Genomic DNA, 8,059 nt, shown 5'->3' with positions numbered 1-8,059 from the left:
ACCTGAGTGACCTTGCCCAGGAGGGGAGTAGGGAGTTTACATTAGCCTTTTCATTTCCAAATGAAGTTACATTAACCTCTTCATTCCCAAATGGAGTTACATTAACCTTTTCAGCAGCTGAAAACCATATATTCCTTTCCCGTTGTCCCATTCCCTAGCTTGTGCATTCTTTCCAAAAACTGGGACTTTTAAAAAACACCCCGGGATGCAGGACAAATTGTTAAAAACCGGGACTGTCCCGCCAAAAGCAGTTCGTCTGGTCACCTTATCATAATATCCTGTTTGCATCTTCAAGAAAGAAGAAATTAAACCTTTCTAATATTTGATATGCACATCAGCCTCGTCTGCAATTTTACACTTATAGGGTCGAACAATATGAAATTGTCATTACCATTATTGGATCTTTTAATCTACAAAAATGTCAATTTCATATGGTTGCATTTAATATTGTATGGAATGTGAGTGAGTGCTCACAGGGTTTTTTAATCTGCTAAGGATACCTGATCAAAAGCTTTTGATCAGTACAACCAAATTTGCCACTCTTACCTTGGACAGCCAGCACATGTGGGGAAGGCCAGTAAAGTTGGCATTTGCCTCTTGCATGCCTCTTAGGGACTTGGGAAACACGGGCTATCACGATTTGAGGCACTGGGCCGGTGAAATGGGAAAGGACCCTGGCAAAATGAGCCCTGCTCCCCAGAACTTCCCTGCTCCCTCTCCCCACACCCCTTCTCCACTCCCTCTGTCAGCACCCCAGCCCGCAGCCACAACACATCACCAAGTAAGGAAAATGAGAACATTTCACAGGCCCCCAAAGCTCCACCTGACTTTAAGAGACCAGGTGTGTGCATGTGGCATCCTTATCCACAAGCCCCTGGTAGCCTTTGTGAGCTGAGGCATGAAGGACAGAGCAGAGACATTGGGCTGCGTGTCACCCACCCAAGGCTTTTTGGGTGTAGAACATAGCAAGGACTTGACCTTCCTAAGGAGGGCAGTGGCAATGGATTGGACCACAGCAAAAAGAAGGCTGCACTGAACCACATCCCAGGTCTGTGACATACACAGCAACGTGTGTGCAGGGAGCAGGAGGCCACTTCGGTGACATCATCTCAGGGACTGTAATGGGTCTCTGTTCAAAAGATCTTCTCCACCTCTCCCAGTGCCTGAAATACCACCAGTGGTGACATTCCTTTGATTCTTGGGTTTTTTTCAAACAAATGTATTTCTTTATACTAGACATAGTCATTCATCTGAGTGACAATACATTACATGAGGGACACAGTGGCATCGTTGAAGAGTGTGGATTTGGGACTCCGCTCCTTTACCTACTTTTGGGTGGCCTTGGATAATTCAACCATTCAACAAATGACCAACTCTTGATTTCCTTGCCTGAAGAAGGGAATATGGTGACACTCGCAGTTCAGGGTCACTATAAGCACTAGAGGCAGGGCCTGTAGAGAACCCAGCGCGGTGCCTGGAGATGGTGGTTGCCAAACAAACAGTGGTTCTTACTGCTATTTGCTCATTATTTGTTAAACGCTTCACAAGCACTATTTGTTCCAGATGCAGTCTTCCGAGCTGGGCTGGGCAGTTATTTCTCCTTTACTGATAAAGAGGCAGGCAGGTAGGGGTGTGTGTGTGAACTGTAAGCCAGATCTTCTCACGCTTGCCACTTTCTGCTCCGGGTTTTCCTTGGTGATCAGGTGGCAGCTTGCTGAGTGTAGACCCTGGCAATGGGGCAGACACCAGGAATCTGGGGAGAGGAGTGAACAAAGGGGAGGTGGAAGGGTGGCAAAGAAACTTAATTTTGTGACAATCATCCCGGAAATTGTGTGTCCGGCTGCCTGGTGGCAATCCGTCAGCATTGCTATCCTAAGTCAGCATCGGCGCTCTGTGAATAAGCAATGCTTCCAGACCCCAAACAGATAGTCTCTCCTTTAGCCACAGACTCAAAGGAATGTTTTTATTGGCACGCTTTACGATTGATTAGAATCATTTCATCTCTCTGTTAACATCGATGACATGGTACCTAACGTATTCGCTTAGTGAATATTTGTTGAACATTCACTAAATAAACAGCGGGCTTTTATTTTCTGAACTCAAGGTGGATGTCGGGGGAGGAAGGGATGTCAGGGTTAGTCATCGTGAAGGGCACAGGAATTAGCACAGCGAGGTCTGCCTTTGTGTTCCGCTTGTCTCTCCAGGGTTGGCCCTGTCTATTGTTCTGGGCCACATTTCTTTCACCATGGATTCCTCCAACCTGAGTGACAAATTGGAATGACAGTGTGGAAGGTCTAGTAACATCTGCCTGTCGCAAAGGAAACGAGGTGGCTGCCAATCCATTGTTTGGAAGGATCAAGGCAGTGGCTCCGGGTTATAGTGGAAACAGTCAGTGCCACTGTCCATCTGGGAGGGGCTGGCTAGGCAGATAGTCACCCAGAAGGTGTAGTCCAGGCGTCCTCAAACTACGACCCACGGGCCACATGTGGCCCACCTAGGACATCTATCCCACCTGCCTGGTGTTTTTGCCACCACTGCCTGTCCTGCTTAGCGGCTGACTTCTCCCGGGGCCCGCAGTCCGGTCCTCCAGCAGTCTGAGGGACAGTGAACTGGGCCCCTGTTTAAAAAGTTTGAGGAGCCCTGGTGTAGTCCTTCCCCGGGGCAGCTGTGACAAATGACCACAATTTTGAATGGCATGAAACAACAAGAATTTATTCTCTCCTATTTTGGGAGTCCACAAGTCTAAAGATCTAGGTGTTGGCAGGGCCACATTCCCTCCAAAGGTTCCAGGGAAGATCCTCTGTCACCTCTTCCAGGTTCTGAAGCCTCCAGGTGTTCCTCGGCTTGTGGCTGCGTCATCTGCGTCTCTCCTCCCATCTTCACATGGCCTCTTCTTGCATTTTCCTGCTTCTGTCTGCATCTTCTTCTCTGAGAGTCTCACTCTGTGGCCCTGGGTAGAGTGCCCTGGCATCATCATAGCTCCCAGCAACCTCAAACTCCTGGGCTCAAGTGATCCTCTTGCCTCACCCTCCCCTTTCTATTTTTAGTAGATAGAAAGGTCTTGCTCTTGCTCAGGCTGGTCTTGAACGCCTAAGCTCAAGCCATCCACCCGCCTCAGCCTCCCAGAGGGCTAGGATTGCAGGTGTGAGCCACCGTGCTCAGCTGCTTCTTGTAAGAACATTTGCTGTTGGATTCAGCACCCAATTAAGCCGGGGTGGTCTCACCTTGAGATCCTCAACTTAACTTCATCCACAAAACCCCCTTTTCCAAACAAAGACACCTTCACAGAGACCAAAGGGAAGGACTTGAACATATCTTTTTTGGGACCACTGTTCATTCCACTGCAAAGTGAGGTTGGCTCCAGTTGCTTTCTGAAAGTGATGCTGATCAAATGACAGGTGGAGACATTTCCAATCCATATCAAGCAGATTCCTTCTTTCTTTCTTTTTTTTTTTTTTTTGGTAGAGACAGAGTCTCACTTTTTTGGCCCTCGGTAGAGTGCCGTGGAGTCGCTCCAGCAACCTCCAACTCCTGGGCTTAGACGATTCTTCTGCCTCAGCCTCCCAAGTAGCTGGGACTACAGGCGCCCACCACAACACCCGGCTATTTTTTGTTGCAGTTTGGCCGGGGCTGGGTTTGAACCCGCCACCCTCGGTATATGGGGCTGGTGCCCTACTCACTGAGCCACAGACGCCTCCCCAGATTCTTTATTTCTTACTTAAAGGAGGAAAAATGTCGAATTTAATTTTGTGTGTTTAGCAACCCTTTTTCTTTTCAGAGAAGGTGGCTAATGATGAAATCTTTCCATTTTTGACAACTTCCCCATTAATCTTTTGAACTCTGTCACCAGCAAAATTTCTCTCGAGAGCCAGTTTCACATCTTTAAATTCTCTGCCTGCTATGTATTAAGAAACTGTCTTCCAGCTTCTGATCTATCACCTTGTATTTAAAAAAAAAAAAAAAAAAAACTTGCACATAAAAAAACTCTCATGCTTTAAAAAACTTGCCTGCTTTGAAATCCATGGAGTTGTGTCCATAAGAACAATAAAATCCTATTCTAGACCAGTTTGGGCGTAGAGGTTAGCAGGAGTGGGGAGAGGGGAGGAAGCAGGGCAGAAGGAGGGAGGGCATGAGGCAGAATCTCGACTAACGTGCACATGGTGAGAGCATGTAACACGCCCCCTGGGTGAGGGGCTCTTCTACAAATGGAACTTTACCCTGGAAGTGAGAACAATGTAACCTAAAAATTGTACCCTCATAGTTATCTGAATAAAGTTAAAATTAAAAAAAAAATTTAAAAATGAAATTCATGGAGTTGTATTTTTGCTAGAAATAATTAACTAGCTCCAAAAATGTTTTCATGGCTCAGCGCCTGTGGCTCAAGTGGCTAAGGTGCCAGCCACATACACCTAAAGGTGGCAGGTTCAAATCCAGCCCGGGCCACCAAACAACCATGATGGCTGCAACAACAACAACAACAACAAAATAGCCAGGCGTTGTGGCGGGCGCCTGCGGTCCCAGCTACTTGAGAGGCTGAGGCAGGAGACTCGCTTGAGCCCAGGAGTTGGAGGTTGCTGTGAGCTGCGATGCGACAGCACTCTACCCAGGGGAACAGCCTGAGGCTCTGCCTCAAAAAAAAAACCATTTTCATGGAATGTAGGCGAGACATTTCTGTTTTTTGAAGAGAAATAAGAAACATTTTATTCAGGTGTTTTCATATAGAAAAAAGTCATATCAGGTGGTCATCAGAAGGAAAATAGATGTTGGAGACAAAGGATCTTTGGCGGGGTGGGTGGGGGGGGTTGTTTGTTTGTTTTTGAGACAGAGTCTTACTCTGTTGCCTTGGTTAGAGTGCCATAATATCATAATTCACAGTGACCTCAAACTCCTGGGCTCAAGCGATCCTCCTGCCTTAGCCTTCCAACTAGCTGGTACTACAGACGCCTGCCACAATACCTGGCTAGTTATTCTATTTTTAGTAGAGATGGGGTCTTGCTCAGGCTGGTCTCTAACTCCTGAGCTCAGCCAATCCTCCTGCCTTGGCCTCCCAGCATGCTAGGGAGGTATGTCTATAGGTATGAGACATCACCCCTGGCAGGAGACAAAGAGTATTTGGTCACTGGGACTTGATGAAGCTTTTGCCCCGCCGGAAAGGGCCACAGAACACAAGCTGGGTCTTTGAGTAGAGAAACACAACCTCCGGCAGCATGTGGCCGGGCAAGGAACAGATTCCCAGTCTGGCTCTTCTGTTGCCCTCAAGACACCTCTCAGTGCCTCCCATTGGCCAATCCTAGCCAGAACCAAGAGAATAAGAGAGCTGGGCTGATGCAGCATTGGCACCCTGACATGGTTGTCATTCTCTACAGAGCTAGCCTGCAGATTTATCCCTCTGGAACCCTAATTGCATAAGAGTGTCCAGAGTTGAGCAAGTCCTAGAGCCTAACTCATGCCAACCAAACTCATAACAAACAGATGTATAGCCCCAAATGCCAGGTTAGTAATTTTCTTTTTCTTTTATTCCTCTTTCTTTCTTTTTTCCTTTTTTTTTTTTTTCCCACTCTGTTGCTTGGGAAGAGTGCATCATAACTCACAACAACCTCAAACTCTTGGGCTCAAGAGACCTTCTTGCCTCAGCCTCCTGAGTAGCTGGGACTACAGGCACCTGCTACAATGTCCAGCTAGCTTTTCTATTTTTAGTAGCCGTTCTTGCTCTTGCTCAGGCTGGTCTTGAACTCTTGAGCTCAGGTGACACACCTGCCTCAGCCTCCCAGAGTACTTGCACCTGGCCCGGGTTAGTAATTTTCAACTAATGATATTCTTTTCTAGTGGTGGGAATATTCATGACCATGATCGGGGGCACTCCCACCCTCGTATTAAGCTACATGGGGAGCTAGATTATTAGTACAGAAGAGAACAAAAGGAAATAGCTAATCCTACGTGTATTTCACCCAGTCCATGAGTAATCACTCCTCCGGTGACTGCTGAGCCCATCCCAGACCTCTTAACCTTGAGATACATCAGTGCTCAGATCTGGACTTGTACTTTTCTATTTATCTCATGCTCTTGTCGAGCTCATCAGTATCATGGTAGTTAGGTGCTGACAATTCCCAAATTATAACTTCAGTCAGATCTTTCATTTACACTCTAGACCCATGTGCCCAGCTGCCTGCCTCCTACTCCACCCGGCTACCTGTGGCCATCTCATATTCTACACCTTCCACACGGCGGAGCTCCCACACTTTCCCCTCAAACCTGCAAGATGCACTGACTTCCTCCATGAACGGACGGCAACTCCATCGTCCCAGTTGCTCAGGTCAAAATCTTTGGCATCATCCTGTGTAGAGGACACCAAGCGTCAGACGACCTCTGAGCAAGATGATTTACAGCTGAGGGGTGGACTCTCGGGCAACTCTTCTACAGGAGCTCCTAATGGAGAAAAAAGCCCGAGCCTTCAGCACGTAGTCATTGTTAATTACTCCCCTCACCTGTATTGTTCTGTTTCAATAAAAGACTAGTGCGGAGAATGCTCGTGGCTACCCTGCAAAGGGCTAGCCCACCTCTCTCAAGCTTGCACTTCTATTTTTTTTTTTTTTTGAGACGGAGCCTCAAGCTTTCCCCCTGGGTAGAGTGCCATGGCATCACAGCTCATAGCAACCTCCAACTCCTGGGCTCAAGCGAGTCTCCTGTCTCAGCCTCCCAAGTAGCTGGGACCAGAGACGCCCGCCACAACGCCTGGCCATTTTTTTTTTAGTTGCAGCCGTCATTGTTGTTTGGCGAGCCCGGGCTGGGGATTCGAACCCACCACCTTAGGTGTACATGGCTGGCACCGTAGCCGCTTGAGCCACAGGCGCCGAGCCAAGCTTGCACTTCTAATCCTCATCAGGCCTGGTTCCTTCTTGCGGGGATCGAGACCAGGGCCTTAGGAACCCCATGGGTCACGACAATCCTGACTTCTCCATCTGTCTCTTATCCCACATCCAACCTTGCAGATCAATTGTTGAAATCATTCCAACAATTGCTAGAACATCCCACTGTTCTACTGTAATGACCCTGGTCTGAACCTCCATCATCTCCCTCTCTCCTTTAACCTATGCTGAACTCATCTCTTGCTTCAACTATCCCACTGGCCTTTCAACTGGTCAGTTTCCAACCAGAAGTGAGAGTGGGTTTTTTGGAAACCTAAGTCTGATCATGTCACTCCTTTGCTCAAAACCGTCCCAGGACTCCCCATTTCCATGGGTTCCCCACCTCCCTGACACCATCCCGTGTTGACTCGGCTCCAGCCTTCAGAGATTCCTGGTTTCCCTAGACCTGCCTCACTGATGCTCCTGCCTCAGGCCTTGGCTGCACATCTGCTGAGATCCCTTTCCCCTCACTTACCACCTGGCTCCCTCCCTCCCCCTCCTATTTGGATCAAACCTCACGGAGGCCTTCTCCCACCTCCAGACTCAACACTGCAGCCCCTCCATCCCTCCCGCCGCCGTTTCCTCCACTGCCTATGCCACCCTCTCATTTCCCACACACTCCATGATTTATTGACTTGGCGCTCAGTCTGTCCCTGCAAGAGAGCGCATGCTCCACGTGGGTAGGGATCTTTATTGGTTTCATTCATTATTTCTCTCCAAACCCAGGAAGGGGCCTGACAATAAATGCTTGCTGAACGGATGAACGAACAGATTATTCTTATGCCACAAGAGCTCCTCAGCAGTCCAATCCGAGTCTACTCAGGGGAGTTTTGCTTCTGGATCTTGCTGGCAAGACATTCACCCCATGTGTCCACTTGCCACCAGCCCCAGGCCAGCTGCAGCTCCAGCCTCATCTGCAGGAACTGTGTGTGTGTGGGGGGGGGGGGGAGCCAAAGGAAGGGTCCAACCTTCCCGAACATTCTCACCCCTTCCCGAGGTTACACACCGGGCGCCAGATGTGGTTGTAGTTACCCTTCAATTACTTCTGTAGCATCCGGAGGTGACTATCACTTTAATCACTTTGGAATCATCTGCTGGTCATCCCTATGTGACTGGCACAGGAGTTTCTTCCCCCCAAAGATTTGCTGCAGAGC

The sequence above is a fragment of the Otolemur garnettii genome, unplaced genomic scaffold (genome assembly GCF_000181295.1).
Source record: "Otolemur garnettii isolate 467f Iridium unplaced genomic scaffold, OtoGar3 scaffold00067, whole genome shotgun sequence".
NCBI lineage: Eukaryota > Metazoa > Chordata > Mammalia > Primates > Galagidae > Otolemur > Otolemur garnettii.
This window is presented reverse-complemented; position numbering follows the sequence as displayed.